The sequence below is a fragment of the Nicotiana tomentosiformis genome, chromosome 4 (assembly GCF_000390325.3).
Source record: "Nicotiana tomentosiformis chromosome 4, ASM39032v3, whole genome shotgun sequence".
Classification (NCBI taxonomy): domain Eukaryota; kingdom Viridiplantae; phylum Streptophyta; class Magnoliopsida; order Solanales; family Solanaceae; genus Nicotiana; species Nicotiana tomentosiformis.
In genome coordinates, this window is record NC_090815.1 from 87,222,810 (window position 1) to 87,231,714 (window position 8,905).

An 8,905-nucleotide genomic window follows, 5' to 3' on the forward strand; every position below is an offset into this window, starting at 1 on the left:
AGGACAATACACAATTTCCACTCACGAATATGTAAGAATGCAAAACACATTGAAAATACTCACTAAACATAGCATTAGCTAAAACAACCACATATGGGCACCCATTGAGTTCATAAGCTTTTAGGCAATTCTATTTTCAAAGTCAATTTTAGAATAGTTGAATCAAAGCTCATTTCGCAATCTTTCTCACATCATCTCATTTCATGGGCACCATTGGCCACAAGTATAAATTTCACTCTTGGCACGTTGGCCACACTTTATATCCCCAATTCACTTATTTCACTTCCAATCATCTTTGTAGATTATCAACAATAAAATATTTCCAATCAATAGTTTAGGTACACATATGAGCAATTAATAGTCTTAAGCATATTGAGTTTTTTCACACAATTTGAAATTATAACCTTCCTTTGAAACACCACTCAAAGACATAACATTTTAATACACATATCATTCTTGAACACATTCCCAAAAGATAACATAATGTGATATGAACATTCAGAACACATTTTGAATACATAATTCTCGACACTTTGCTTATTTGGAACAACCCGGAACATAGAATAAGGAACTTGAGACATCAATACTTGAAACTTACGGGAAAATCATTGAATTCAATTCTAAGAAGGAAGTTTAGCCAACATACCTCGCTTTGAGCTTTCCTTAAATTACTACAACGTCCCAAAAATTCTAGCAATTCAAATCTATTTTGAGACATAACAAAATTAAACAGTAATTAGGATGATATCCACGGTCTCAGCTCATTTGAGCATTTTATAAAACACTAGGTGTGCAAATTTAACTACAAGGTTCTTCTACAAGATTTCCTTCACTCCACAACCCAATCTTTATATATTTAAGCTCAACAATCTTCCTACAAAGCTTATTAGTGCAAGCATGTATAAATAATACTCTTACACCCAAGAATCATATTCCGAATCAACCATCTTTTAGCCAAATTCGAAATTGAAAACTAAGGTATGGAACCTTACCTCTTAGATAAAGATCTTGTGAGATTTTCTTGTTTGATTTCAAAGCTTAGGCAAGATCTTGATGAATAAAAAAACTCCATATACTTTCTCTTTCTAGAACACTCTCACTTCTCTCTAACAAACCTCAGATAATTGCCCCAAAATAAGCCCCAATGCCTATTTATCAAAATACGGTCGGTTATGAAAATAGAAAAAATTAACCCTCGAAAATCAGGTTTGCGGTCGCATAATGGACCGCAGAATGGCTATGCAGGTCGCAAAATGCACCGTAAAATCGGTGCCAAAAACTGGGTTGTACTGGTCCATTCTACGACCAGTTTGCGGTCGCAGAAGCACTTTCGCGATCGCATAATTGGTCGCAGAATCTCATTTTTCCAGCCTTTGGTAATTTGGTCATAACTTCTTGTAGGAGTGTTCAAATGATGAACGGTTTGAAGCGTTGGAAACTAGACTCAAAGGGATTTAATTTTATATGTAGATAATCTCCTAAGTAGTTAATGTTTGGTATCAGCATGCATTTGAAGTAGGATCTTGTACGAACTCACTTGAAAGTTTATCCCATCATAAAACTTTCAACTTGACTTAGCCTTGGCTTTTTCTTCATCCATTACGAGGATAATTGGGTACCTTACACATTATGACTGTCATGTGCGTCATCCCTTTAATCCTTAGGTTTTTCTCATTTTGTAGCACGATGTGCAACATTCCTTGATATTAACTACAAAACTTCCAATAAAATCACATTTCAAGTCTTATTATACTTGCATCATTCTAACCGTCTTTTAGGATCAACTGCGCCATATGAACTATACATGGAATACATAATATAATGTAATTGTATCAACATGTACAAACAATGCCAACGAAAGTGGCACCTTCCTCCCTTATTTTACGCATACACATTTCGTAGATCGTCCTTAGTGTTCACATATTATATTATACACCTATGCGTCTTATAGACCATTCACATCGTTTACTTACATGATACAAATACACCTATTCAAGGGCTTGGGAATACAACATGGATATGATGAATCATGGTAACAATAAATGGTATTAGATAGTCGTTAACGTCAAGCAAATTTATTAAGAGCTTCCATTAAAATTTATCGATATTAAGTCATGGATCCTTTATAACCACCCTCACACAAAGCGGCTATGCTGACTCACCCCAACATATGCGGGTGGAGGTGTATCACGATACCACAACATCTTCACATAGCGACCCTTCCGGCTCACCCCAATATATGCGGGTGGAGGTGTATCACCATACCACAATCCCAACACAAAGTGGCCCTGCCGCTTCACCCCAATATATGCAGATGGAGGTGTATCACAATACCACAATCTCAACACAAAGCGGTCATGCCGCCTCACCCCAATATATATGAGTGGAGGTGTATTCCACAATACCATAATCCCTACACAAAGCGGTCCTACCGCCTCACCCCAATATATACGGATGGAGTTGTATTCCACAATACCATAATCCCTACAAAAAGCGGTTCTACCGTCTTACTCCAATATACGCAGGTGGAGGTATATCATAATACCACAATCCCTACACAAAGCGGTCCTACCGCCTCACCCCAATATATATGGGTAGAGGTGTAATCCACAATACCACAATCCCTACACAAAGCGGTCCTGCCACCTCACCCCAATATATACGGGTGGAGGTGTAATCCCAATCACAATACCATATATAAACTCAAAAAAACATAGTTTGTCATTACATTTAACGTTGTAATTACTCATATCATTGTAATACTTTATGTTCATGCTCATCATGGAGAAATACAACTCATTACAATAGCGCATGCATGGTAAATCAATGAGTCGATTTCAATGGCACTTGGGCCCAATTCCTTTTCTTAAGGTTCATTATCATTTAACAAAGGACATCTCATTATTCACTCCCTTGACCTCTTGAGGTCATTATCTAGGTTCATGACTCTTGGGGACTTAAGAATCGAAGTTATTTACATACATTATTTCAGAAGCATACAACTATAGTTGAAACCATTGGGACATACAACACTTCGAAATTCTGATTTAGGCAACGATCACATTTCATGTTCAAACTATCACTTACTTGTACTTGCCATGGGTGATCATAGAACATTTAGGAATATCATAGTCTTTACTCGCAAGAATGTAGGGCCTTATAACACATTGGAAACAAACGTACAAATACGTACATCTCATAACCTTTCACACCTTATATCACTTAATCCGTACTTTCAACCACTTACAACATTATTATTTCATTGGCTCTCTTGGCCATACATATGATTCTTCTTTCATGGCACAATGGCGGTATTTCATATTCCACACTTTCATGTCTTTCCTTTCATGGATCATCATCCTAAATATCAACATATACAAAATTCCGGAAATCACAACTTTAGGTTTACTAGTAATGAAGACTTTAAACACAATGGATTTCTTTCCGAGAAATGGAGTAAAATGATTGGAAAACGAAGCACAAGTTAAAATCATAAACAAGTAACACATCGTTTCTTCTTGAATTACTTTTACCCAAAAAGGACAATACACAATTTCCACTCACGAATATGTAAGAATGCAAAACACATTGAAAATACTAACTAAACATAGCATTAGCTAAAACAGCCACATATGGGCACCCCTTGAGTTCATAAGCTTTTAGGCAATTCTATTTTCAAAGTCAATTTTAGAATAGTTGAATCAAAGATCATTTCACAATCTTTCTCACATCATCTCATTTCATGGGCACCATTGGCCACAAGTATAAATTTCACTCTTGGCACGTTGGCCACACTTTATATCCCCAATTCACTTATTTCACTTCCAACCATCTTTGTAGATTATCAACAATAAGATATTTCTAATCAATAGTTTAGGTTCACATATGAGCAATTAATAGTCTTAAGCATATTGAGTTTTTTCACACAATTTGAAATCATAACCTTCCTTTGAAACACCACTCAAAGACATAACATTTTAATACCTATATCATTCTTGAACACATTCCCAAAAGATAACATAATGTGATATGAACATTCGGAACACATTTTGAATACATAATTCTTGACACTTTGCTTATTTGGAACATTCAAATTTATTGGGAATAACCCGGAACATAGAATAAGGAACTTGAGACATCAATACTTGAAACTTATGGGAACATTATTGGTTTCAATTCTAAGAAGGAAGTTTAGCCAACATACCTCGCTTTAAGCTTTCTTTAAATTACTACAACGTCCCAGAAATTCTACCAATCCAAATCTATTTTGAGACATAAAAAAATTAAACCATAATTAGGAAGATATCCATGATCTCAGCCCATTTGAGCATTTTATCAAACACTATGTGTGCAAATTTAACTACAAGGTTCTTCTACAAGATTTCCTTCACTCCACAACCCAATCTTTACTTATTTGTGCTTAACAATCTTCCCACAAACCTTATTAGTACAAGCATGTATAAATAATACTCTTACACCCAAGAATCATACTCCCAATCAACCATCTTTTACCCAAATTCGAAATTGAAAACTTGGGTATCGAACCTTACCTCTTAGATGAAGATCTTGTGAGATTCCCTTGTTGGATTTCAAAGCTTAGGCAAGATCTTGATGAACAAAACACTTCATCTACTTTCTCTCTCTAGAACACTCTCCCTTCTCTCTAAAAAACCTCAGATAATTGCCCCAAAATAAGCCCCAAATAGAAAAATTAACCATCTGAAATCAGGTCTGCAGTCGCATAATGGACCGCAGAGTGGCTATGCGGGTCACAAAATGAACCACAAAATCGATGCCAAAAACTGGGCTGTACTGGTCTATTCTGCGACCAATTTGCGATCGCAGAAGCAGTTTCGCGATCACATAATTGGTCGCAAAATCTCATTTTTCCATCCTTTGGTAATTTGGTCAGAACTTCTTGTAGGAGTGTCAAAATGACAAACGGTTTGAGGCGTTGGAAATTAGACTCAAAGGTCTTAAAGGTATAGCATCTCCTAAGTAGTTAAAGTTTGGTAGCATCTTGCGTTTAAAGTAGGATCTTGTGTGAACTCACTTAAAAGTTTATCCATCATAAACTTTTCAACTTGACTTAGCCTTGGGGCTCTTCTTAGAACATAAACCATTATTAATGCACATCATACATATATTATCATGATCAATTGATATCATTTATATAATAGTCCTTGTCTGCACATAAAATAATATATTTAGCGCACATCAGCTCTCTTAATAGCGCTTAAGTACTTCGATATTTTCTGGGGTGTTACATTCTCCCTCACTTAAGAACATTCGTCCTCGAATATTTTAAAAGTCACCTCTAATAATAGAGTTACCATCCTTTTACCTCAAACTATTATGCATAGGCACTTATGACTATATAGGTCTTATACTTCCTATCCAAAATCTCAACTTACTTAGGGCCCTTAAAATTTGGCTATCTTTACAAATTCTTAAAAATTTTGGCAGAGTTTCCCTGTAACTAGGCCTATCCACCTATCATAGAATCTCAGAAATCAATCCTAAACAACATATAGATAATACCACTTTGCACCATATATATGAATTTAACAAGTATGACTCTCGAGGCCAACTTTATGATCTTTCTTACCTTTGGTCGTATCATTGGCTTTTCCTTCCTCCATTACGAGGATAATTGGGTACCTTACACATTATGACTGTCATGTGCATCATCCCTTTAATCCTTAGGCATTTCTCATTTCGTAGCACGATGTGCAACATTCCTTAGTATTAATAAGGGAACTCCCAGACTAACTCATGATCTTCCGGGTGCATCTGTATCTGGTTGTACTCGGAGTAGGCATCGAGAAAACTGAGAGTCTCATGGCCGGCCGTGGCATCGATCATACGATCTATATTAGGCAAAGGAAAATAATCTTTAGGGCATGCTTTGTTCAGGTCTTTGTAGTCTATACACATTCTAAGTTTGTTTGTCTTCTTAGGGACAATTACCACATTTGCTAGCCATTCGGGGTATTTTACTTCTCGTATGGATCCTATTTTAAGAAGTTTGTTTACCTCATCCTTGATGAAGGTATGTTTGACCTCGGACTGGGGTCTTCTTTTTTGCTTTACCGGATGAAATTTCGGATCCAAGCTTAGTCTATGAGTGGTTATTTCCAGTGGGATCCCTATCATGTCAAGATGGGACCAAGCAAAACAATTCATGTTAGCTATAAGAAATTGAATAAGCTTTTTCCTGAGCTCGGGATCTAACCCCGTGCCCAGGTATATCTTTCGCTCGGGTAGATGATCGATTAGCGTGATTTGCTCCAGTTCTTCGACCGTTGATTTGGTAGCGTCGGAATCATCGGGGACCATGAAGGATCAAGGGATCCCATAATCATCATCTATGTCAGTCTCCTGTTTCTCTAGTTGGGTCGAGGCCGACGTTTGTGATTGCTATTTGGTGTCCCATTTCTCCTTCGAACTTGATCCCTTTATCGATGATAATGATGATATCAGAATCACTTCATCGACGGAAAACATTTCCTTTGCAGTCGGTTGCTCCTCGTTGACTGTTTTGATTCCCTCTAGTGTTGGGAATTTTAGAACCTGTTGAAAGGTCGAGGGTACTACTCTCATGTTGTGGATCCATGGCCTCCAAAATAGGGAGTTATATCTCATGTCACCCTCGATCACGTGGAACTTCGTTTCTTGGATGGTCCCGACCATGTTTACTGGCAAAATTATCTCTCCCTTAGTGGTTTCACATGCCATATTGAATCCGTTTAGTACCAGGGTTGCGGCAAGATCTGGTCTTGTAGACCGAGTTGCTCTATGACTCTTGATCGAATGATGTTGTCCGAACTACCTGGATTAATTAACACACACTTAAATTGAGGTTTATTCATAAGAACAGATATTACCAGTACATCGTTATGGGGCTGCATGATTCCTTCCGCGTCTTCATCATGAAAGGATAAGGTTCCTTTAGGTATGTAATCCTGAGTTCGAGATCGTTTCTCTCTTATGATCGACATCTTAGTGCATTTAGGCACCGGCCCTTGGGGGACATAGATCCCTCCAATGATCATGTAGATGATGTGGTGTGGTTCGTCTTTTTCGTTTTGTCTATAGAACTCTCTGTTTTGAAATGGTTCTTGGCCCGATCACTTAAAAACTCTAAGGTGCCCTTCATTTGATTGAGATTTCTTTGGGCTGGATCGGACTGCAGAGGTCGAGGCCACTTAGTATCTTTGTTGCGTCTGATAGCTGACACATTGGCGGATGCATCGATGTTGAAGTTATATTCTGATAACCGTGGTGCTTCCTTAGGTCCGGTATGCCTGTTGAACCCATTCTTGTTCATCGGCAGCCGAGACCCTTGGCCTCGATCACTTCTCCTTTTACCTTATTCGGAGTTGCGTGTAGGCTAGCTACCCCTGCGATCTCCATTATACGGTCGATACTTGTCCTTGTTCGACCTTGGTTCTCAGTCGATGTCCTTTTTAATGACAGACCCAGAACCCAACTGGTCATCTTCGACTCTAATCTTCGATTGATATCAATTGTGTATATTGGCCCAGGTAACAGCCGGGTACTCGATCAAATTCTGCTTCAAATGTCGTGAAGCCATCGAGCTTCGTTCGTTCAGTCCTTAAGTGAAAGCTTGAACAACCCAATCATCCGTGATCGGTGGTAGATCCATTCATTCCATTTGGAAACGAGATATGAACTATCTTAGCACCTCGTTATCTTTTTGCCTTACCTTAAAAAGGTCCGACTTCCTGGTCTCGACCTTTATGGCTCCGGTATGTACTTTTATGCAATAATCTACAAGCATATCGAAAGAATCGATAGTGTTAGGCGATGAATTATGATACCATATCATTGCGCCCTTTGATAGGGTTTCACCGATATTCTTTAATAATACGGATTCAATCTCTTCATCTTCTAGATTGTTCCCTTTAATGGCACATGTGTAAGAGGTGACATGTTCACTGGGGTCGGTCGTTCTATTATATTAAGGATTTTCTGGCATGCGAAACTTCCTGGGGATCAGTTTGGGAGCCGCGCTCGGGGGGAAAGGCTTTTGTACGAATTTTTTGGAATCCAAGCCCTTCAATACCGGTGGTGCCCCTGGGATCTGATCAACCCTGGAGTTATAAGTTTCTACTTTTTGTCATTTGCTTCAATCCTCTTTTCTCCTGACTCAATTAGTTTTATCAGTTCCTCGAGCATCCTAATAATTTTGGGATTAGTCCCCGATTCTTGTTCATTTGATCTTACTATAGCTGGTCCCATTTTGTGGGTGACTTCTCGGGGTGGATGGGGCTCGACCCTGCTTGCTGCCTGGGTTTGGCTCTGCAACTGAGCTATTGCTACCTATTGATCTTGCAACATTTCAAAAATCATACGCAGGCTGATCCCGTCTTCTCCAACATTTTGGGTATTTCGAACTACAGATCGAGTTCCACCACAAATGCTATTTTCGAGGTCGGAACGTTGGTTCGCCTCGATGGCCACATGTGAATTAACGTCAATTGGATCTGCGGCCTGAGTTTCAACGGGATCGACGAGTGGCCTTTCATCCCCGGTCGTCAGGTTGTTGTTCTCATCTTAAAGTCAACTTCGTTGTCGATAGGTAGGGCCATTAATTGAGAGTTCGTCATTTTTAACTTGAAATCAAGGACACTTCCAAGAGCAAGTGTAAAATGGTGTGTTTTAAAGAGATTCGTACCAAATAACCATTTTTATCCTTAGCCCCATGGTGGGCGCCAAACTGTTTATACAAAAAATGGATAGAGTTGAATTTATACGTAGTTCTAAGGATACGTGGTATAAATTGGTACAAATCATAAAAATTAGTAGAAATATATCGAATATTGACTGTAAAAAGGAACGAACACAAACCCAAATTGTATAGAGAATGATTGATAAATGA